At 40.0% G+C, this 25,674-nt stretch overlaps 1 long non-coding RNA gene across 1 annotated transcript; it reads right to left on the bottom strand.

Annotated features, from left to right (window-relative positions):
* Positions 1-934: 934 nt before the first annotated feature.
* On the bottom strand, positions 935-24,020 carry LOC101684376. Its single transcript, XR_200368.3, has 3 exons — positions 23,790-24,020; positions 15,144-15,257; positions 935-1,575 (listed from the first exon to the last, which is right to left on the bottom strand). It is a non-coding gene; the product is annotated as an uncharacterized LOC101684376 (long non-coding RNA).
* Positions 24,021-25,674: the final 1,654 nt, after the last annotated feature.

Raw genomic sequence — 25,674 nt, 5'->3', positions numbered from 1 at the left:
AGAGAAGAATTGCATGGCATTCTTTACATTAATTGGGGTATTATATAATTTGTTTTGCGTACATGTTCAAATGCCCTGGAGGGCCCAATGATATGATGAGAGTCCGTGTCTAGCTGGTTCTTCCTCTGGGAACACACACTTTGGTATTAGGCACTTGCCTATATTGCAAATGGTTTTCATCTTTATACTGTACTTGGGATTTTCTATTTCTAAGCCCTTCCTATTATAAACTATATGAACAGAATAGGAAAAATGGCAGAGAATGAGTATATTCTTTAGGTACTGACAGGCTAATTTTTCTCAGTGTAAGAAATACTGAATATTCAGATTTTTCTCTCTCTTTCTTTTAAACTCAGTGGAAAGCCAGTACTATTCTTTCTTTCTTTTTTTTTTTTTTTTTTTTTTTTTTTTTTTTTTTGCTCAGTATGAAAATCAGGTCCTCTTTTTTTTTCTATTTCTAAGCAATATATGAATGGGGTTTTAATAAATCAAATAATGAAAAAGCTTGTAGATTAAAAGTAAGTGTCTCTCCCACCCCAACCAGCTTTTTCTCTCTTAAAAAGCCACATTTTTTTTCCACATAAATAACTGTACGGCATCCTCATTTCTACGCCTTGCTTTTCCACTTCTTCATCATATATTTGGAGATTTTTTTCAGTATCAATATACATAGATTCACTTTTTTTTTATAGCTGCAGAGTATTCTGTTTTAGGAATGTACGATAATTTATTTAATCTGTCCCTTATTTATAAGATTATAGGCTAAAAAAAAAGATTATAGGCTATTTCTAGACTTTTGCTACTATAAATCATTATGCAGTGAATATTCTTGTAGATACAGTTTTGCTCACATATACTAATTTATTGAGAAATGCTGTGCCAAACTGCTCTCCACTGAGGTTACATTGAAATAAATCTTTAAAAACAAATGCACTATTTTCCTAAACTGAAAACACTTAAAATTTAGCACTGTTGTTTCAGTCTGCAAACAATTCTATATCCATTCTCTTCAAGTTTGCAGCTGACCATATTTTTATGTGAGCGCAATTTATGATTGTTAGTTAAATACTTTGCGAACAACTTATTTTATTAAAAAACAACTTACTTTATTAAAAAAATAAAATATTGTTCAAGCTTGCACATTTTGATGACAAATTGGGGGGAAATGCTCAGAATTAGGATAAGTCCTCGGAATGTATTTGCCTTATCCTTTGGGACTTTGGCCAGTCCCTGGTCTCATCAACCATTTTTATGTTTATATATTTTAGAACTTTCAGTATATTCTGCAGACAGGAGAGTTGCTTGACAATGTTTTCCTCTTTGGGAAGGCTCAGAATGGCTGCTTCACCCACACCCCTTTTTGGAGTTTCCTCTTTCCACACCATCCCTGTTATCCTGGCCTCAGCTATTTTCATGGAGGCTGAACACTAACCTTAAGCCTACAATGATGTGAGACAGTGGCCTTTGAAGACTCTTGAATCAGCAGCTTCATCAACAGCAGTGTCCCCATCAGTTCTCACTCAGGGAGGTCAAATGGAGGACTCCCAAAAGGCATCATCAAGAGTAGCAGGAACTCTAGAAACAAAGAAGGTAGATAAGTTTCTGAGCACCGGAGGGATGAGTTGAGGCTGAGGGGGAGCCCAGTCATAGGGCCACTGGGGCTCTGACATCTGAATAACTCTTCAGTCTCTGTTGGCCTAGCTGGGCAGCTCAAGGTTTTTTTTTTCCTGTCATCTTTAATGTACTCAGTAAATAGAGTAACTTCAGCATAACTTAAACTCCATGGAAATAACTGACTCAGTATTCTTAGCAAGCCATAAAACAGAAGCACATTTAGTCATTCACCAAACAGCAGTTGAAAGCCTGGGATGTGCAAGGTCCTGGGGCACAGTGATCAAGACAGGACAAGATCTCTGCTGCCATGGAACTTAGAGTTCTGTGAAAAGGGCAGAAAAAAATGAATAAGAAATACAGTGGAGAGGGGTAAGTGCAACGCAAAGTAGTGGATGGTGATGGGATAGCACCCTGGTGACTATTTTGGTATTGAGGGATCAGGTAAATCTCCCTGAAGAAGTTACCCCTAAGCTGAGACCCAAATGACAAGAGCAATGCATTTGAGAGCTAAGGGAAGAGAAACCAGCTAACAGAAAAGCCCTGAGGTAATAATGTGTATATTGGAGGAACAGAATGACAGTTCAGTAAGGGAGAAGCTTGTGTCACAAAAGTTAGAAAGGCAGGCTGGGACTAGGTTGTATAGGGCTTTGCATGCCCCAGTGTATTCTATCTAGAGTTCTGTTTAGAATATTTCAAGGATACTCTAACTTGATAAAAAGCCATAAATATTATAACCAAGGGCAGATATGATATGATACATGGTTTTAAAAGCTCACCCAGTCGTGCATTGCTGGAGGGGGGGTGGTAGTAGTGAAGGCAGCTAACACAGTAGTCTGGTGCAAAACAATGGCATCGGAGGGTGAGGCGGTTGCAGTGCGCGTGGAGAAGCATTTAGAATCTGGGAGGTGGGAGGAGGAGTCAAGATGGCGGAGAAGTAACAAGCTGAGACTGCTTCAGCTAGCCGGAGATCAGCTAGATAGCTTATCTAAAGATTGCAAACACCTGAAAATCCATCGGCAGATCGAAGAGAAGAAGAACAGCAATTCTGGAAACAGAAAATCAGCCACTTTCTGAAAGGTAGGACCGGCGGAGAAGTGAATCCAAAGCGACGGGAAGATAGACCCCGGGGGGAGGGGCCGGCTCCCGGCAAGCGGCGGAGCAACCGCGCACAAAATCAGGACTTTTAAAAGTCTGTTCCGCTGAGGGACATCGCTCCAGAGGCTAAACCGGGGCGAAGCCCACGCGGGGTCAGCGTGGCCTCAGGTCCCGCAGGGTCACAGAAGGATCGGGGGTGTCTGAGTGTCGCAGAGCTTGCGGGTATTGGAACGGGAAAGCCGGCTACAGAGACAGAGCCGACAGTAAGCTCGCAGCTCGGTGTTACCTTGAACCGGTCGCAGGCTCGGTGAGCTCGGAGCGCGGCCGGAGGACAGGCAGACGGGAGTAACTGGGCGCTGTTCTCTGAGGGCGCACTGAGGAGTGGGGCCCTGGGCTCTCGGCTCCTCCGGGCCGGAGACCAGGAGGCCGCCATTTGTATTCCCGTCCTCTGGAACTCTACGGAAAGCGCTCAGGGAACAAAAGCTCCTGAAAGCAAACCCGAGCGGATTACTCACCCCGGCCCCGGGTAAGGGCGGTGTAATTCCGCCTGGGGCAAAGACACTTGAGAATCACTACAACAACAGGCCCCTCCCCCAGAAGATCAACAAGAAATCCAGCCGAGACCAAGTTCACCCTACCAAGGAGTGCGGTTTCAATACCAAGGAGAGCAGCAGAATTCCAGAGGAGGAGAAAGCCAAGCACGGAACTCATGGCTTTTTTCCTGTGATTTTTTTTAGTCTTGCAGTTAATTTAATTTTTTCTTTTTCATTTTTTTTTTTTTTCTCGCCTTCGGGTAAAATTTTTTTTTTTTTTTAACTGTTACCTTTTTCTTTTTTAAAGATTTTTTTACTAGTTTATCTAATATATATATATATATTTTTTACATTTTTCTTAGGTGTTTTCTTTTTTAAAAATTCTTTTTCTTTTCTTTTTTTTTTTTTTTTTTTTTTTTTTTTTTTTCTTTTTTCTCTCTTCCTTTTTGAACCTCTTTTTATCCCCTTTCTCCCCACTCACGATTTTGGATCTCTTCTAATTTGGTTAAAGCATATTTTCCTGGGGTTGTTGCCACCCTTTTAGTATTTTACTTGCCCCTTCATTTACTCTTATCTGGACAAAATGACAAGACGTAAAAATTCAACACAAAAAAAAGAACAAGAGGCAGTACCGAAGGCTAGGGACCTAATCAATACAGACATCGGTAATATGTCAGATCTAGAGTTCAGAATGACAATTCTCAAGGTTCTAGCCGGGCTCGAAAAAGGCATGGAAGATATTAGAGAAACCCTCTCGAGAGATATAAAAGCCCTCTCTGGAGAAATAAAAGAACTAAAATCTAACCAAGTTGAAATCAAAAAAGCTATTAATGAGGTGCAATCAAAAATGGAGGCTCTCGCTGCTAGGATAAATGAGGCAGAAGAAAGAATTAGTGATATAGAAGACCAAATGACAGAGAATAAAGAAGCTGATCAAAAGAGGGACAAACAGCTACTGGACCACGAGGGGAGAATTCGAGAGATAAGTGACACCATAAGACGAAACAACATTAGAATAATTGGGATTCCAGAAGAAGAAGAAGAAAGTGAGAGGGGAGCAGAAGGTATACTGGAGAGAATTATTGGGGAGAATTTCCCCAATATGGCAAAGGGAACGAGCATCAAAATTCAGGAGGTTCAGAGAATGCCCCTCAAAATCAATAAGAATAGGCCCACACCCCGTCACCTAATAGTAAAATTTACAAGTCTCAATGACAAAGAGAAAATCCTGAAAGCAGCCCGGGAAAAGAAGTCTGTAACATACAATGGTAAAAATATTAGATTGGCAGCTGACTTATCCACAGAGACCTGGCAGGCCAGAAAGAGCTGGCATGATATTTTCAGAGCACTAAACGAGAAAAACATGCAGCCAAGAATACTATATCCAGCTAGGCTATCATTGAAAATAGAAGGAGAGATTAAAAGCTTCCAGGACAAACAACAACTGAAAGAATTTGCAAATACCAAACCAGCTCTACAGGAAATCTTGAAAGGGGTCCTCTAAGCAAAGAGAGAGCCTACAAGTGGTAGATCAGAAAGGAACAGAGACCATATACAGTAACAGTCACCTTACAGGCAATACAATGGCACTAAATTCATATCTCCCAATAGTTACCCTGAATGTGAATGGGCTAAATGCCCCTGTCAAAAGACACAGGGTATCAGAATGGATAAAAAAACAAAACCCATCTATATGTTGCCTCCAAGAAACACATTTTAAGCCCGAAGACACCTCCAGATTTAAAGTGAGGGGGTGGAAAAGAATTTACCATGCTAATGGACATCAGAAGAAAGCAGGAGTGGCAATCCTTATATCAGATCAATTAGATTTTAAGCCAAAGACTATAATAAGAGATGAGGAAGGACACTATATCATACTCAAAGGGTCTGTCCAACAAGAATATTTAACAATTTTAAATATCTATGCCCCCAATGTGGGAGCAGCCAACTATATAAACCAATTAATAACAAAATCAAAGAAACACATCAACAATAATACAATGATAGTAGGGGACTTTAACATTCCCATCACTGAAATGGACAGGTCATCCAAGCAAAAGATCAGCAAGGATATAAAGGCCTTAAATGACACACTGGACCAGATGGACATCACAGATATATTCAGAATATTTCATCCCAAAGCAACAGAATACACATTCTTCTCTAGTGCACATGGAACATTCTCCAGAATAGATCACATCCTCGGTCCTAAATCAGGACTCAACCGGTATCAAAAAGATTGGGATCATTCCCTGCATATTTTCAGACCACAATGCTCTAAAGCTAGAACTCAACCACAAAAGGAAGTTTGGAAAGAACCCAAATACATGGAGACTAAACAGTATCCTTCTAAAGAATGAATGGGTCAACCGGGAAATTAAAGAAGAATTGAAAAAAAAATCATGGAAACAAATGATAATGAAAATACAACGGTTCAAAATCTGTGGGACACAACAAAGGCAGTCCTGAGAGGAAAATATATAGCGGTACAAGCCTTTCTCAAGAAAACAAGAAAGGTCTCAGGTACACAACCTAACCCTACACCTAAAGGAGCTGGAGAAAGAACAAGAAAGAAACCCTAAGCCCAGCAGGAGAAGAGAAATCATAAAGATCAGAGCAGAAATCAATGAAATAGAAACCAAAAAAACAATAGAACAAATCAACGAAACTAGGAGCTGGTTCTTTGAAAGAATTAATAAAATTGATAAACCCCTGGCCCGACTTATCAAAAAGAAAAGAGAAAGGACCCAAATAAATAAAATCATGAATGAAAGAGGAGAGATCACAACTAACACCAAAGAAATACAAACTATTATAAGAACATACTATGAGCAACTCTACGGCAATAAATTTGACAATCTGGAAGAAATGGATGCATTCCTAGAAACATATAAACTACCACAACTGAACCAGGAAGAAATAGAAAGCCTGAACAGACCCATAACCAGTAAGGAGATTGAAACAGTCATTAAAAATCTCCAAACAAACAAAAGCCCAGGGCCAGACGGCTTCCCGGGGGAATTCTACCAAACATTTAAAGAAGAACTAATTCCTATTCTCCTGAAACTGTTCCAAAAAATAGAAATGGAAGGAAAACTTCCAAACTCATTTTATGAGGCCAGCATCACCTTGATCCAAAAACCAGACAAGGATCCCACCAAAAAAGAGAGCTATAGACCGATATCCTTGATGAACACAGATGCGAAAATACTCAACAAAATACTAGCCAATAGGATTCAACAGTACATTAAAAAGATTATTCACCACGACCAAGTGGGATTTATTCCAGGGCTGCAAGGTTGGTTCAACATCCGCAAATCAGTCAATGTGATACAACACATCAATAAAAGTAAGAACAAGAACCATATGATACTCTCAATAGATGCTGAAAAAGCATTTGACAAAGTACAACATCCCTTCCTGATCAAAACTCTTCAAAGTGTAGGGATAGAGGGCACATACCTCAATATCATCAAAGCCATCTATGAAAAACCCACCGCAAATATCATTCTCAATGGAGAAAAACTGAAAGCTTTTCCGCTAAGGTCAGGAACACGGCAGGGATGTCCATTATCACCACTGCTATTCAACATCGTACTAGAGGTCCTAGCCTCAGCAATCAGACAACAAAAGGAAATTAAAGGCATCCAAATCGGCAAAGAAGAAGTCAAATTATCACTCTTCGCAGATGATATGATACTATATGTGGAAAACCCAAAAGAATGCACTCCAAAACTGCTAGAACTTATACAGGAATTCAGTAAAGTGTCAGGATATAAAATCAATGCACAGAAATCAGTTGCATTTCTCTACACCAACAGCAAGACAGAAGAAAGAGATATTAAGGAGTCAATCCCATTTACAATTGCATCCAAAACCATAAGATACCTAGGAATAAACCTAACCAAAGAGACACAGAATCTATACTCAGAAAACTATAAAGTACTCATGAAAGAAATTGAGGAAGACACAAAGAAATGGAAAAATGTTCCATGCTCCTGGATTGGAAGAATAAATATTGTGAAAATGTCTATGCTACCTAAAGCAATCTACACATTTAATGCAATTCCTATCAAAGTACCATCCATCTTTTTCAAAGAAATGGAACAAATAATTCTAAAATTTATATGGAACCAGAAAAGACCTCGAATAGCCAAAGGGATATTGAAAAAGAAAGCCAACGTTGGTGGCATCACAATTCCGGACTTCAAGCTCTATTACAAAGCTGTCATCATCAAGACAGCATGGTACTGGCACAAAAACAGACACATAGATCAATGGAACAGAATAGAGAGCCCAGAAATAGACCCTCAAATCTATGGTCAACTAATCTTCGACAAAGCAGGAAAGAATGTCCAATGGAAAAAAGACAGCCTTTTCAATAAATGGTGCTGGGAAAATTGGACAGCCACATGCAGAAAAAAATGAAATTGGGACCATTTCCTTACACCACACACAAAAATAGACTCAAAATGGATGAAGGACCTCAATGTACGAAAGGAATCCATCAAAATCCTTGAGGAGAACACGGGCAGCAACCTCTTCGACCTCTGCCGCAGCAACATCTTCCTAGGAACAACGCAAAAGGCAAGGGAAAGCAAGGGAAAAAATGAACTACTGGGATTTCATCAAGATCAAAAGCTTTTGCACAGCAAAGGAAACAGTTAACAAAATCAAAAGACAACTGACAGAATGGGAGAAGATATTTGCAAACGACATATCAGATAAAGGACTAGTGTCCAGAATCTATAAAGAACTTAGCAAACTCAACACCCAAAGAACAAATAATCCAATCAAGAAATGGGCAGAAGACATGAACAGACATTTCTGCAAAGAAGACATCCAGATGGCCAACAGACACATGAAAAAGTGCTCCATATCACTCGGCATCAGGGAAATACAAATCAAAACCACAATGAGATATCACCTCACACCAGTCAGAATGGCTAAAATCAACAAGTCAGGAAATGACAGATGCTGGCGAGGATGCGGAGAAAGGGGAACCCTCCTACACTGTTGGTGGGAATGCAAGCTGGTGCAGCCACTCTGGAAAACAGCATGGAGGTTCCTCAAAATGTTGAAAATAGAACTGCCCTATGACCCAGCAATTTGCACTACTGGGTATTTACCCTAAAGATACAAATGTAGTGATCCAAAGGGACACATGCACCCGAATGTTTATAGCAGCAATGTCCACAATAGCCAAACTATGGAAAGAACCTAGATGTCCATCAACAGATGAATGGATCAAGAAGATGTGGTATATATACACAATGGAATACTATGCAGCCATCAAAAGAAATGAAATCTTGCCATTTGCAACAACATGGATGGAACTAGAGCGTATCATGCTTAGCGAAATAAGTCAAGCAGAGAAAGACAACTATCATATGATCTCCCTGATATGAGGAAGTGGTGATGCAACATGGGGGCTTAAGTGGGTAGGAGAAGAATCAATGAAACAAGATGGGATTGGGAGGGAGACAAACCATAAGTGACTCTTAATCTCACAAAACAAACTGAAGTTTGCTGGGGGGAAGGGGGTTGGGAGAAGGGGGGTGGGGTTATGGACATTGGGGAGGGTATGTGCTTTGGTGAGTGCTGTGAAGTGTGTAAACCTGGCAATTCACAGACCTGTACCCCTGGGGATAAAAATATACGTTTATAAAAAAAAAAAAAAAAAAAAAAAAAAAAAAAGAATCTGGGAGGTGCTTCCCAGTGAGAATCCTTAAGACCTACTGATGGATTAGCTGAGAGGGATGAGTCATGAATGAAAAAAATCAGGAGAAAAAACACATTAACCTCTAAATTTTCCTGAGCACTTTAAATGAAAGAATGTCATTTTCCTTTTCATTTCATCACCAAGTTCCTCTGAGAACCCGGTAGACAATGAACCCACCATTGTTAAGCAGTATTTTCCTAATCTTGGCTTTCTGAGTCACAAAGAAAGATTCAAATATGTTGAGTATGGGGGCACTTGGGTGGCTCAGTCAGTTAAACCACTGCCTTCAGCCCAGGTCATGATCCCAGGGTTGCCCCACATCAGGTTTCTTGCTCAGTAGGGAGGCTGCTGCATCCTCTCCTCCCCACTCGAGCTCTCTCTTGTTATCTCTACCTCTCTCTCTCAAATGAATAAATAAAATATTTTAAAAAATATGTTGAGGGACGCCTGGGTGACTCAGTTGGTTAAGCAGCTGCCTTCGGCTCAGGTCATGATCCCAGCATCCTGGGATCGAGTCCCACATCGGGCTCCTTGCTCGGCAGGGAGCCTGCTTCTCCCTCTGCCTCTGTGTGCCAGTGCTCACTCTCTCTCTCTTTATCTGACAAATAAATAAAATCTTAAAAAAAAAAATATATATATATATATATATATATAGAGAGAGAGAGAGAGAGAGTATATATTTCAGTTTAGAAAGTACTTTATTACCTGTCAGATATCTGGAAATTTCTATTCCATGTAACCTATATCCCATGGAGTCTGAAATGATAGAGGTTGTAACTAGTGAAACAGGAGTTGGTTCCTGAAGGTCTAGGGCAAATCTAGGGGCATTTCCATAACTAGGAGAACATGAGTTCCTCTCTTCCATTGTACTATACTGGCTTAGTTTTGTGTTACTTCCTCTCCTACATCCTCTGAGGACAATATGAGACAAGGCCCAAGTGCATCTGTTCACCACATTTACATGTATTTGGTAGTGTTGAATGAGTAAGTGAGCAAGCAAATGAATGAATTAGTGAATGAATGAATGAATTCTGAGTACCTGTCCCTTAGCTGGCTCTTTCCTTGAATAATAGAAGTTGTCTAACCTCACCCCATCTTCTTGGTTAGTCTAAGACTGGCTCTTGCCATAAATAGTTTTTCAGGCTGTTGGTTGTATATCTGGGTTTGTGTATATTTCATCCCTATTCTGACCATCCCTTTTATTTAACTACACTACTTTTTTCTGCCTATATTATCATGGATGGCTATGTAAGATGGACATCCCCATAGGATATTCGAAAATTCTATGTTAAGATAGGAGGAAGGTTTATTCTCAGTAACTTTTCAGGTTCTATCTTCACTGATATATTGGGATGGGGAATGTACCAGTCTATACAAGGTACAAGGCTCCACAAAGTGTCCTTTCAGCTTCAGAGTTGATCAGAAGCCATTATGTTCTATTTGGGGACCTAGATATCATATTTTAAAATAGCTTCCCACAGAGCAATTCAGAGGAGAGTACAATGTATCATTTAAGTACTAAATATTGACTATTTCTACAATGAAAAAGTACAGAGAGTTCCCTTTATGTTTATCTTTGTATTGCAAATTGCCACAACCTGGTCAAAAAATTCTCTCTGTAATAGAGCTTGAAGTCCGGGATTGTGATGCCACCAACGTTGGCTTTCTTTTTCAATATCCCTTTGGCTATTCGAGGTCTTTTCTGGTTCCATATAAATTTTAGAATTCTTTGTTCCATTTCTTTGAAAAAGATGGATGGTACTTTGATAGGAATTGCATTAAATGTGTAGATTGCTTTAGGTAGCATAGACATTTTCACAATATTTATTCTTCCAATCCAGGAACATGGAACATTTTTCCATTTCTTTGTGTCTTCCTCAATTTCTTTCATGAGTACTTTATAGTTTTCTGAGTATAGATTCTGTGTCTCTTTGGTTAGGTTTATTCCTAGGTATCTTATAGTTTTGGGTGCAATTGTAAATGGGATTGACTCCTTAATTTCCCTTTCTTCTGTCTTGCTGTTGGTGTAGAGAAATGCAACTGATTTCTGTGCATTGATTTTATATCCTGACACTTTACTGAATTCCTGTATAAGTTCTAGCAGTTTTGGAGTGGAGTCTTTTGGGTTTTGCACATATAGTATCATATCATCTGTGAAGAGTGATAATTTGACTTCTTCTTTGCCGATTTGGATGCCTTTAATTTCCTTTTGTTGTCTGATTGCTGAGGCTAGGACCTCTAGTACTATGTTGAATAGCAGTGGTGATAATGGACATCCCAGCCGTGTTCCTGACCTTAGCGGAAAAGCTTTCAGTTTTTCTCCATTGAGAATGATATTTGCGGTGGGTTTTTCATAGATGGCTTTGATGATATTGAGGTATGTGCCCTCTATCCCTACACTTTGAAGAGTTTTGATCAGGAAGGGATGCTGTACTTTGTCAAATGCTTTTTCAGCATCTATTGAGAGTATCATATGGTTCTTGTTCTTACTTTTATTGATGTGTTGTATCACATTGACTGATTTGCGGATGTTGAACCAACCTTGCAGCAAAGCTGTCATCATCAAGACAGCATGGTACTGGCACAAAAACAGACCCATAGATCAATGGAACAGAATAGAGAGCCCAGAAATAGACTCTCAACTCTATGGTCAACTAATCTTCAACAAAGCAGGAAAGAATGTCCAATGGAAAAAAGACAGCCTCTTCAATAAATGGTGCTGGGAAAATTGGACAGCCACATGCAGAAAAATGAAATTGGACCATTTCCTTACACCACACACGAAAATAGACTCAAAATGGATGAAGGACCTCAATGTGTGAAAGGAATCCATCAAAATCCTTGAGGAGAACACAGGCAGCAACCTCTTCGACCTCAGCCGCAGCAACATCTTCCTAGGAACAATGCAAAAGGCAAGGGAAGCAAGGGCAAAAATGAACTATTGGGATTTCATCAAGATCAAAAGCTTTTGCACAGCAAAGGAAACAGTTAACAAAATCAAAAGACAACTGACAGAATGGGAGAAGATATTTGCAAACGACATATCAGATAAAGGACTAGTGTCCAGAATCTATAAAGAACTTAGCAAACTCAACACCCAAAGAACAAATAATCCAATCAAGAAATGGGCAGAGGACATGAACAGACATTTCTGCAAAGAAGACATCCAGATGGCCAACAGACACATGAAAAAGTGCTCCATATCACTCGGCATCAGGGAAATACAAATCAAAACCACAATGCGATATCACCTCACACCAGTCAGAATGGCTAAAATCAACAAGTCAGGAAATGACAGATGCTGGCGAGGATGCGGAGAAAGGGGAACCCTCCTACACTGTTGGTGGGAATGCAAGCTGGTGCAACCTCTCTGGAAACAGCATGGAGGTTCCTCAAAATGTTGAAAATAGAACTGCCCTATGACCCAGAAACTGCTCTATTGGGTATTTACCCTAAAGATACAAACGTAGTGATCCAAAGGGGCACGTGTACTCGAATGTTTATAGCAGCAATGTCCACAATAGCCAAACTATGGAAAGAACCTAGATGTCCATCAACAGATGAATGGATCAAGAAGATGTGGTATATATACACAATGGAATACTATGCAGCCATCAAAAGAAATGAAATCTTGCCATTTGCGACAACATGGATGGAACTAGAGCGTATCATGCTTAGCGAAATAAGTCAAGCGGAGAAAGACAACTATCATATGATCTCCCTGATATGAGGAAGTGGTGATGCAACATGGGGGCTTAAGTGGGTACGAGAAGAATAAATGAAAGAAGATGGGATTGGGAGGGAAACAAACCATAAGTGACTCTTAATCTCACAAAACAAACTGAGGGTTGCTGGGGGGAGGGGGTTTGGGAGAAGGGGGTGGTATTATGGACATTGGGGAGGGTATGTGTTTTGGTGAGTGCTGTGAAGTGTGTAAACCTGGTGATTCACAGACCTGTACCCCTGGGGATAAAAATATATGTTTATAAAAAATAAAAAATTATATTAAAAAAAAATTCTCTCTGTGGTAGAAGGATATCTGCCAATAAATGAGTCTGTTGAAAGGCCCACACCAAACCCAGCACCGCAGGCCAACCCTGACCACAGCTGAGTGGTGTGAAGAGGGCTGACAGCCGCACGGTCACCACCCAGGCTGGAGAGGAAGGCAGCGTGAAGTGTTAATGGAAAAATCCAACTTCCTTCTCTTCCAGTGAGGATGAGCAAAACCAAAATGGAACTTTCCCTCGTAAGTTTTAAAAGACAACTCTCATTTTGGATGGAAATATTGACTAGGGGTTTGCACTTCTGTGTCTTTTTACATATTTCTTTCTGTAGAAGAAATGTCTCTTGACAAGCTCATGTTTGCTTGGTAATAATTATTTGTCATTTTATGTGAGGAGTTCAGTTAGTTCCTGTGTAGGTTTCCTACAGTTTCCCTAACAGTATACCCTACACCAAGTGCCTTAAGCAACAGCAATCTGTTGTCTCACAGTTCTGGAGGTTAGAAATCTAATAGTAAGGTATATTGTAGGGTTAGTTCCTTCTGAGAACTGAGAGAGAAAATCTATGTCTTGCTCTTGCCAGCTTTTGGTGGTTTGCTGGCAATCTTGGACATTGCCCGGATTCTAGATGTAGCACCCTAATCTCTACCTTCGTCTTCACATGTCATTTCCTTCTGTGCTTGTCTCTGTGTCCGAATTTGACCTATAATAAAGACATAGTCAGATTTGGGCCCTTATGACCTCGTCTTATCTAATGATATCTGCAGTGATCCTACTTCCAAATAAGGTCACATTCAGTGCTGGGGGTTAAGACTGCGACATAAGAATTCTGGGGAGACATAATTCAGACCATAACAGTCATCAACTATTGTGCTGCACCATTCTGAAGAATGGTGTGGTGCATAAATAATGAATCTTGGAACACTGAAAAAAAAAAAAAATCAAAACTTTGATGCTAGGAATTAATGTACTTCTGAGGACAATTCCAAGGGGGCTGGTCCCCAAATGCTCCTAACAGTGACCCACACAGAGAAAATGAGAGAGGGAAAAATAGATTTAATTGTACAAACTATCTTGTATTTGTCTGAAAAAAATGTACACACATAAAAAAAATTCAAATTCTAAACAAATCTCCATTTTCTAGGACCAAATAGGACCAAGTAGGACCAAATAATTCCAAAGAGAAATGTAGGAAAAAAACAAACAAACAAACAAAGCCAGAATGAAGTAGGTTGTAACCAGCTGGGAAAAGCTTTTGGAGATTATGGAGAACTAAGACATCTCTCATGTCTACCAGCTTTAACTTGATGTAACACAAACATGATAAATTGATAGAGGAGATTGAAAGAATAACTAAAGCAAAAAGGAAAAGCCCATGTGGGAAGGCATATTAAGAGGTATTACCTTGATTTTAACTCAAGGAATATTTTCTACTAGATTCATACTAGATATCCTTAGTGGCCGTAGAGTGTTTGCCCATTAATAGAGCTAACTGTTGGACTACTCTGTCAAGATGGGGATTGCAGATTTGATTCTACCAGGTCAGCAACAGAAAAAAGAGTAATAAAATTTGACCACTAGGCCACATTGTAATCTTCATGGACACTTGTACCTTTGTCTTTGTAAGAGCCTCCCTCCAAAATAAAAGCAAAAATCAAAAATTATATTTCATGACTATGTTGGTATAAAGATTAACATGTTACTAGCACATATTAAAACAGGATTTTTTTTTTTACCTCAGAAATCATTTTTTTTTTACCTCAGAAATCATTTTTTTTTCCTCATTTCAAAAGCAATTAAAACATTTCTGTGGTTCCTAAAAGCATTTTCAGCCCTAGTCACTGTGCCCACTGTAACTAAGAGACAAGTCCATCCTGCCTAAAAAAACAGCAAGATGGGCTTTGGACCTCAATCCAGGTGTATGATGTACATGGTGGCAGAAAAATGAAGGATGTGGGTGGCTTCTCATAACCTCATGCATGAGGCGGGCAGTGAAGACAAAGGTGTAGTCCACTTCCTGCTTGGGAGGCAAAGTAGCCCCTCCCACTAGTAAGTGAGGTCGGGGGAGCAGTGTACTCCTCCCAACTCCATTAGCGTAGGAGTGAGGCCCGTTCCCATCCACTTCTGTAGGCCTCAGGATTAGTCTTCATTCCTCCTGTTCTGCTATCCCATTCTTACCTTCTCCATCTGTGAATGAGACAAGCAGCAGAGACAGCCCGGCAGGTCAGGTGGCTATCAGTAGCAGGGACAGTGAGAAACGAAGGTTCTCTTGGAATCTTTCAAAAGGGCATCCTGGGGGGAGAATAGAAGGTGAAAGGGAAGATGAATCCCATTTGTGAAGATTAATCTGTTCTAATCCCTTTGCTATATGTACATTTTACATTTGCTGTCATGTTTAATTCTAAGGACAATACTGCCCTGCCTGGCAGCATCCTCATGGCCTCCTGTACAGAGGAAGGAAAGAGGCTGTTAAGGGCCAGAGTCTAGATTTGAGGTTAGTTTTTCTAAGCTCTCATACCTAGATGTGGTATTTTGCTGTCTAAATTTTAAGTGACAGATCAGTTCAAGAAAATTTATAATGGAGGTCAGATAGTGCAAGGAAAAGGAAACATGTTTTTAAAATCCATCCATATCCTTGAGGAGAACATAGGCAGTAAACTCTTCAGCATCGGCCACAGCAACTTCTTTCAAAACATGTCTCCAAAGACAAGAGAAACAAAAGTGAAAATGAACTTGTGGGACTTCATCAAGATAAAACTTATGCATTGCAAAGGCAGCAGACAACAAAACAAGGAGACAACCCATGGAAACTTTCCAAATGACACTACAGATAAAGGGCTGGTATCCAAGATCAATAAAGAACTTCTTAAACTCAACACCCCAAAAAACAAATAACCACGTAAAAAAAAAAAAGGTCAGAAGACGTGAACAGACACTTCTTCAACGAAGACATACAGATGGCTAACAGACACATGAAAAAATATTCAACATCATTAGCCATCAAAGAAAGTCAAGTCAAACCACATTGAGATAACACCTTACACCAGATAGAATGGCAAACATTGATAAGACAAGAAACAAGAAATGTTAAAGAGACTGTGGAGAAAGGGAAGAATGATCTTACACTGTTGTTGGGAATGCAAGTTGGTGCAGCCACTTCGGAAAACAGTGTGGAGGCTCTTCAAAAAATTAAAATAGAGCTCCCTGATGACCTGGCAATTAGACTATTGGGTATTTACCCCGAAGATACAGAGGTAGTGAAAAAAAGGATGATATGTACCCCAATGTTCATAGCAGCAATGGCCACAGTCACCAAATTGTGGAAAAAGCTGAGGTGCCCTTCAACAGATGAACCTTCAACACCTGGTAGAAATTCAGCTAAAGAAGATGTGGTCCATATATACAAGGGAATGTTACACAGCCATCAGAAAGAATGAATACCCAACTGTTATATCAGCATGTATGGGACTGGCGGGGATTTGCTAAGCGAAATAAGTCAAGCAGAGAAAGTCAATTATCATATGGTTTCACTTATTTGTGGAGCATAAGGAATAGCATGGAGGACATAAGAGGAAGGAAGGGAAGAAATGAAGGGGAGAATATCAGAGGAGGAGGCAAATCATGAGAGACTCTAGACTCTGGGAAACTAACTGAGGGTTTCAGAGGAGAGGGGGGTGGGGTGAGCCTGGTGATGGGTATTGAGGAGAGCACATATTGCATGGAGCACTGTGTGTTATATAGAAACAATGATTCATGGAACATTACATCAAAAACTAATGATGTACTGTATGGTGACTGACATAATTTTAAAAATTATTTAAAAAGGAAAAAGATAAACTCCCATGCACAAGAGGGTGACTTTTGCAGATTGACTCAGAAGATTCAAGTATTACTCTGTGTATCTCTACAGGTTCATTCATTTTACCCACAATTACCAACAGCTTCTTTGTGACATGCCATTGACACCTAGTAGAAATTCAGCAGTGCCTGTGGGTCTGATGATTGTCCTAAGTTATTCTGCACTAATAGCTGGATGAAGAAAAAGCCCTAGTTTCCACTGCTGGACTGTGATCCTCTTTAAATTTTTATTTAAATACCAATACCTTTGCTTCAGAAAACCTGCTCTGATATTTAACACAGCCTTAAAATACCAAATACTTAAATATATTGCCTGGCTGTATGAACTCAATTAAGATCTCCTTGAGTGCATCACTTTCTTTGTTAATAAATGGGGAAAAAAAAAAAAAGCCCTCAGAAATCCTCTTTTCTCCAATATCCTATTTGTCTGTTATTTATCCCTCAAAACACTGGGTGCTAGAGAGACCTGCATTGATACTGTGATTAACTGGCTACTAAGCACAGAGTTACTGCGTGTAATTTGGTCAATTTTTCATTATTTGGTTTTCTTTATAAATAGCTTTAGTACTTTTTTTCTTTTTTTTTCTTTTCAGCGTAACAGTATTCATTGTTTTTGCACCACACCCAGTGCTCCATGCAATACATGCCCTTTTAAAGACTTCCTTCCAAGCTCTTTTTCTTTCTTTCAACACCGTTTAAATTAAATAATTTGCCTTGGTGTAAGATGTACTGTTGCTGATGCCCATTCCTCTCAACCCCTCCCCCTTTTTCTTATCATAAAATACAATTTCCTTATTCTAGTTTAAGGTGAAAGTGCCCTTAAGAGCTCTGTAAAGTATTTCATTTTCCTTAAAAGTGAGGTAGTTCAAGATATGCAGATACTTGCCAGCATAGGTCTCAACAGGAAAGAATTTTAAAATTAATCCGTGAGGGACTCCTGGATGGCTCAGTTAGTCAAGCGTCTGCCTTCTGCTCAGGTCATGTTGCAGGGTCCTGGGATTGAGCCCCGCATCTGGCTGCCTGCTCGATGGGTAACCTGTTTCTCCCTCTCTCTGCTACCCACCTTGTTTGTGCGCTTTTTCTGACAAATAAATAAATAAAATCTTTTTAAAAAATTAACCTGTGAAATAATCCCCAGATGTGAAAAATACCATACAGAAGGGAAAGGATTGTCTCAACATTGTACAGGTGTGTTCTCTTCAACCTGACCTTCAGAGACCATCCCGTGACTCAGATGCCTTCTTCCCCTCACTTCTATAACCTGACTTGCCACAGTTGCTCATTTGAAGTTGAGCAACTGTGGCAGAGTTGCCCAACTCAGGCAGAGCTCATTAGACACTCTGAAAGTGTTAGACATCCACTCTGACATTATCCCTTGGTTGCTTTCAACTTATCAGCCCAAGTCAGTTGTACAAATAACTCTGCAAGTATAGTAAACTGCCATGTGGTGTTTCATATCTTTTTGACTTAGAAGATTTTCTTTAGCATAAATAACAGATCTAGTCTTTTCTCTAAAATTACATATTACATATATAGTATAGCATAATATAAAATTGTGGTGTAATAATTTATACTAAAAACTACATATTTGGTCTTCATCCTGTTTCTGGTGCAGAGCTCCTAAAACCCTTGGGCCTGCCTAAGCAATAACAATATAGTAGTGCATCTTTGAAAGTTGGAGGGAGAGTAGATCTTAAAAATTCCCATCACAGAGAACTTTGGAACTATATGATGAGATGGATGTCAACAAAACTTATTATAGTAATCACTTCCCTACACACTATGTGTGTGTGTGTGTGTGTGTGTGTGTATTATGAATCATTGTGTTATGCACCTTAAACTAGTACAGTATTATATGTCAATGATATTTCAATAAAAGTGGAAAGAAATTTTTAGGAAGAGCAATGGGAGCATCATTTGTTATAATATTTGGTTTCTTGTTCTTAGTGCCTGAAATAGCTACAAGGAATAAAGGTGAAAGGAATGTCTTATTACTCATCACAAACCCCTTTCCACCACATTTGAGTTTGTATTGGAGAAGTGACTTGGAAAGCCCCCAAGGATGGCACTGATTGTTGGGGGAGCCAACCACGATGAGAGAGTTGGAACTTTAAAGCCCATCCCTCAACCTCTGGGGAGATGTGAGAGGTTGAAGCTTGACTCAATCAAATAATGGCCAGCAATATAACACCCATGCCTATGTAATGAAGCCTTCATAAAAACCCAGAAGGATGGGGTTAGGAGAGCTTGTGGGTTGGTGAACATGTGGAGGTGCTGGCAGAGTGGGGCACCAAGGGAGGGCATGGAAGCTCCACACCCCTTTCTATATACTTTGCCTTATGCATCTCTTCCATCAGGTGTTCCCGAGTTCATTCTTTTATAATAGTGTATATGTGATAGGAACATAAATAGATATTCACTTAGATCTATAGATATTTTCAATTACTATGCAAATCTAACTTTGGTTTCTATTTTGGACGAGCCCTAGCTTGCCTGGGCTCTCTTGGGATGCAGGCTAGGTTGGACCAAAACTGACTGCCCAGGCCTCCACAGGGCCAGGTAATCCATTAGAATTATAATCACAGGGGCGCCTGGGTGGCTCAGTGGGTTAAAGCCTCTTCCTTCGGCCAGGTCATGATCTCAGGGTCCTGGGATTGAACCCTGCATTGGGCTCTCTGCTCGGCAGGGATCCTGCTTCCTCCTCTCTCTCTCTCTCTCTCTCTCTGCCTGCCTCCCTGCCTACTTGTGACTCTGATCTTTGTCAAATAAATAGTCTTTAAAAAAAAAAGGAATTATAATCATAGATGAAGGTTATGAATATAGTATTAGTGGATATATACTTGGCTAGTAATTTTCATCCTATTTAATGTCATAACTCAACCTACTTTGGTTTGACTTTTGGACACTGTCTTAACTCCTCCACTTTACCCAATATAATATGTGATAGACCCTCTTTTAATTCAAATGAATTAAAACTGTTTCCTGAGAATTTCATGAATTCTCATTTAAGGTCATTAAGAATCCATTTAATTTCTTCAAATCTTAGAATGTTAGTGTCAACTTTGTATTTATCCATGATGCATGAGCGTCTGAAAACTTAGTTCACAGGCTAAGATAGCAAACTTTCCCAATAGTTGGTTAGAAATTGATCAGCAGGAAGTCAGGGTTGCATGCTGGATTTGTCCCACTCCTCACTCTGTCAAGCCCACTTGGTTGCTTCTCTGTGCCACCCTTCCCAGCTAACTCCCTTCAGGTTTTCTAACTCCCTTGAAAGGAAGTGTGTATTGTTCCAGGTCTCAGGTATGAGGATCACTTAGTCCCAGCATCCTAGTGGATCACCTACATTAACCAATCCCTTCAAGTTCCTCACTTATATTTCCCCTTTCTTTTTAAAATGAGTACCTAATCAAATACGGTTGACTCGAACAATGCAGGGATTAGGGGCACAGACTCCCACCCGCCATTCAGCCAAAACTTTTGACTCCCCCAAAACTTAACTACTAATAGACTGCTGTTGGCCTTTGGAAGCACTTTCAATGATGTTGAGTCCATTAACACATATTTTAAATGTTATGTGTATTATATACTATATTCTTCAAATAAAGCAAGGTAGAGAAAAGCAAATGTTATTAAGAATCAGAAGAGAAAATACATTTACCACAAGTGCAGTGTATTGATGAAAAAAAAAATTCACATGTAAATGGTCCTGCACGGCTCAAACCTGTGTTGTTAAAGAGTTGACTGTAATCATTCATTATTGTATGGTATGTAGATTTCTTGAAAGTATGTGTGTTTTGAATGTAGATGAACATTTATAAAGAAACTTTTTAAAATCAGGCGAATTTGGAGGATATGAGAGAAAACACCTGTGCTAACTGAATTGGGAAACCTTGAAACTAAGAGAGTCATCTGCCTGCAGCAAAAGATAGATTGAATTTTTCCCCAAAGCAATGATTTTTATGAAAAGCAGACCTTTCAGAAAATGATGGGAGCTGTAGGTATGTTTCACTTGTCTCCCCGTTTCCATGTAGGCCTGGACATACAGACTTATCTTTTTTCATGAGTAAATTAATAGATATTTAAACACTCTAGGTTGATTCCCTTCAGATTGTTTAACTTAGCCCATTTATAGGTGCTAAGTCATTATTTCATTGCATTCTTTTAGTGTTTTGAGAGTTTTTGGTTGTTGTTTTTAATGAAAGACACAGAAGGCTTGAGCCTCTCTAGAATAGAGGAGGACTCCTTTCCCTGGGATAATATGTGGGGGCATGAGTTTAAATATTCGCTTCTCTCTCAGTGTCACAGCTTGAGAATATGTTTGCTCTGACCGTAATAGGATGGCACCCCCAACTGTGATCCCCTCTACCCCGTGAGGACCAAAGTGTAGCTAATGAGAATCAAACTAATGAAAAACAGGATTTTGGTGTTGCTGGAATATGGAGAAAAAATGTGGAGTCTAAAAAGAATATTTCTCCCAGCCAAGACAGCATTGAAGAAACTCGTTATTTTCCATCTGCCTATTTCTTATTCTCAGGGTGAAGTGAAAGCAAAGTTTTAAGACTTTTTCTCCACTGCAAAATAAATAGACTTCAGAAAATGCCCATCTAGAGAGTAAAGCAATTAAGAACTCTCTAGCTGTGAGGATCCAGCCCCAGCTCGACTTACAGCAACGATTTCATTGCTTTGCATCAAGATGTGCTTGCGAATCAACCTGCTCTGATCAGCCAACATGCTGAGGGGCATGACATGTTAATAAATAAATAAATTTTCAAGCTGTCGTAAAATGGCCTTTGTAATTATAAACATGGGAAACTTTCTGAGATGCAAGTGGATGGTAAGTGGCTCAGTAACACAAGGTCTGAGCAGTTGGTGTGCTTTGAGATTGGAAGACCTCCGGAAAATTAAATCGACCAAAAGACCATCGCCATTTGTTTCAGAGGCTTGACGTCTCTTGAAATCTTTTTCAGCTCGCTAGTTTGGAAATACGGAGAGGTTTGAACTCATTTTATGCAAGAAGCGTTTGTAGGCTACTGTCTAATATCATGGCAACTTAAGCAATTTTTTGAGCCAAAACCACTCTTTAGAAAGCTTAACTGCTACTTTAAAAAGACATGTGAAAGGTATTTATACCTGTCTTAATGTATGGTACCCAGGAAATTAGTAATTGCTAATTAGTTTATTTAAATTAATTAGATGTTTACTCAGTGGCTCTATGAGCCTAGTCTCAGGCTATGTACTTTAAAAAAATTCACATTACATATGTTGCCTTATCTATGCTTCCTGGGAAGCAAGATTATGGACATAGTTTTATATGAAAACACTTGTTTTCAAAGCACCAGATAGGGATGACTGGGTGGCTCAGTCGGATAAGTGTCTGCCTTAGGCTCAAGTCCTGAGTCCTGGGATCGAGTCCCGCATCAGCCTCCTTGTTCAGCGGGAAGCCTGCTTTTCCCTCTGCCTGCCACTCCCCCTGCTTATGCATGCACTCTCTCTCTTTCTCTCTCTCTCTGTAAAATCGATAAATAAAATCTCAAAATATATGTATATTTTAAGAAATTAAAATAAAAAATAAAAGCACTAGGCAGCCTGCATTAAAGTCCCAAATTGATTTTCATCAAGTTCTGAAATGTGATGTAGACAAAGCAATAGAGATAGTTAGCAGCTGACAGGTTTGTGTTACAAGAAAGTATTTAAGTAGGCAGTATAGATGGTTTAAGAATATTTATAGGCCCAGAAAAGATTGCTAGAACTTAGGTAGCTATAGACAGTTGGAACAGAAATACATAGTTTATAGCAAAGAAGAACCACCAGTGAATTTATAAATTATATCCCTGCTTACATTTTACAAATCATGCATGGATCACGCATTCGTCATTGGTGAGGTTAACAAATCACTTAGTATCTCTCAATGATTTATAAATAGTAGACTATGCCTTCCTGGATATGTATATTATCTTCGAGGTTGGCTCACTCACTAAGCAGCTGTTTTTCTCACCACGGGCTGTTAACACATGTAGGTGACATTACCTGCTAGATCACGATGTGAGCTCTCTGGATGCTTGGGCAGGATCAGCTATGTGATTTGTGAAGCCCAGTGCAAAATGAAAGTGGGGTCTTCCTGTTCAAAAATTATCACCAAGAATTTCAGGGTAGTGATAGCAGAGCACTAAACTAAGCCCGAGACCTTCTTACTAAAAGGCCCTGTGTGTGTGCATGAGTCCCACACCCGTGAAGCCAGACCTGTCCATGGGGACAGGCAGATGAGTGTGTGTTTCAGGCAGAGCTTTCCAGTATTGGCACATTCCAGGGATGTGCTGATCATGGGTGAGACACCAGTTAATGGTGGTGAATCCTGACATAGATATATCGAGTTACAACATGTATATAATAACTTTGTATAATATTTATCTGACATTATAGTCACACCGATATGTATCTAAATAAATATGTAAAAGAGAGTTCTGGAAAATTTTGGTATGATAGCCTTGGGCAAATTTACTAGAAGAAGATCAATTGTTGCTATCTATAAATGATACTATCCATCATGTTACGCATCGTTCAACAAATATTCTCTTGGCACCTACTCTGTGCCAGATGATCTCTGTGGTGTAAGGATACAACAGAGAACAAAATAAACATAATAGCTGCTCTCAGAGAGCTTTTATATTATTGAATTTCTGAAATTTTGACTAGTTTGCTCAAGCTTTACTTTGTATTTTTGCTTTCATGTTGAAACCCCTGGCTTTCTGGCTTTATTAAGACCAGAAGTTATTCTTGTCACTATTTAGAACTGAGTAGAACCAGGACTCCCTGGTTTAAAAGAATGCACGGAAAGTCTGCCCTTGAGAGGTTTCCAAGCTGAGGACACTCCTAGGAGCACTTCCCATGAGGCCAAAAGGCTCATTTACTTTCAGCAATTCATGGGAAAGAAGACAGTCCCCTTATATTTGGTCAGAGGCTGCTTACCAGAATCCTGAGTGACAAAGGATTGCCCTGAAAGTCAACAGCATCCATCTTCTGGAAATCCAACAGCATCCATCTTCCAGAAATCCACAATCCTTGCTTTTCACCCTTTCAAAGAATTTACTGGTCTGGTTTGGCCTTTCTGTGCCACATTCCATTCCAGAACCCCAGCTAAAATGTTCTCAAGGGCCGACCAGAGGTTCCTCCTCCTTTCTCTGTGTTGGTACAACTTGACCGCTGCTTGACAGCTTGACATCAAGGTCAACTGGAGATTGGGAACAGTTATGTAACTGCATTGTAAATTGAATTAGTGCTGTACACGAGCCCAGACCAAGTAACCGGGGCAGCTCCAGGCTGCAGCGTGTCCCCGGGGAGACCGCATGGGAGGAACTGCTTGCCTTTGCTGGGGAACGGGGTAGAAGAACACAACCCATCTCTCGCCAGCCCCTTCAAAGCCTGGCCAGGCTGCTGCCCTGTCCCATTGGGGGAAGACAGAGGCATGAAGTGGGAGACGGTGTCAGTGTGGCAGGCAGGCACTGAGAGACTGCAGCATACATAGGATACATGTACTTAAAATGAGAAAACGGAATTATTTTTCATATCAGAAAAGACATCCCCCAGAGAAGAGAAATAAGGTTTCCTCATATGGAGGAATAAAGCCCCTGGCAATCTTCTGTGCATGGGAGGATGGGCAAGAGAGCATAGGCAGGACCATCCTCCTCCTACCAGGGATTGGTTCTGGAGAGAATGTGTGCCCACAAGTCTTAAAGGCTAGGGCTGAAACATCTTTTAATACCTTTGATGACCTGGGACATTCTCCCCCAAAGTAAGATGTCATATGACACAGAGGGGAAAATAGTGTGCGGGTTTTCTTTACAGGCAAATGAATATAGAAATAACTTTTATTTTATTTTTTTAAGATTTATTTATTTATTTTTGGAGAGTGGCGAAGGGGCAATGGGAGAGGGAGAGAGTCCTCAAGCAGACTTCCTGCTGAGCACGGAGCCTGATGCTGGGCTCCATGCCAGGACCCTGAGATCACGACCTGAGCCAAAATGAAGATTCAGATGCTAAACCCAGTGAGCCACCCAGGTGCCCCTACAGAGGTACCTTGTGAAAAAGAAGAAAAAAAAAAGTGGTACCATGAACTTCATGGCACAATTAGACACATCAACCTGATTAATTACTACTCTATCAATGATCTGCCATGACCTTGGTATATGCTAACATGGCCATCCTTAGAAGAAGGTGAGGAGAGGCAGAATAACGGAAAGCTGAGAGCTTGGCCTGAGTAGTCCACTAATGGGACCTGATCACAGACCTCGTACTAAGTGCTTAATGTGTGGACAGGTTCTTAAACCCCGTCTAAGCTCCATCTTCCTCATCTGTAAAAGGGAATCCTGATAGTACCAAACTCAAAGGGCCTTCATGAAATTATATAAAGTCTAATGAGTTAGTATTTGAAAATTAGTAGCATGAAGACTTGCTAATACTAACAACAATAGCTTATAGTTATTGGATGTGCTAAGTGGTTTACAGGTATTAACCCATTTATTTTTCATAATAATCCTGTAAAAGACGGAAGTTTAGTAAATTTCCCCAGGTTGTATGCTATCTGGTAAGTGGTCGAGCCAGGAGGTAAAGGCAGCCAGTGGCTTTAGTTTTCGGGTTCTAAGGTTGAATGAATGAAGGCATTTGGGCTCGTGAAGGGGCAGAAGGGGCAAGGTGAGAACAGAAGAAGATAAGGTCCCAGGATACGTTTACTTCCCATAACTCTACAAATTGTAAGTGTGAGACTCAATTAAAATGACCCCGAAATGGGTGAACATTAATTATATGGGCCAGTCTCCTTGACTGGTTATTCTTCTTTGAGTCCATTATAGGTTCA

Source organism: Mustela putorius, unplaced genomic scaffold (assembly GCF_011764305.1).
Source record: "Mustela putorius furo isolate JIRA1106 unplaced genomic scaffold, ASM1176430v1.1 tig00000145_pilon_pilon_pilon, whole genome shotgun sequence".
NCBI lineage: Eukaryota > Metazoa > Chordata > Mammalia > Carnivora > Mustelidae > Mustela > Mustela putorius.
Note: the sequence above shows the minus strand (reverse complement) of the source record. Positions and strands in the feature narration are given on the sequence as shown.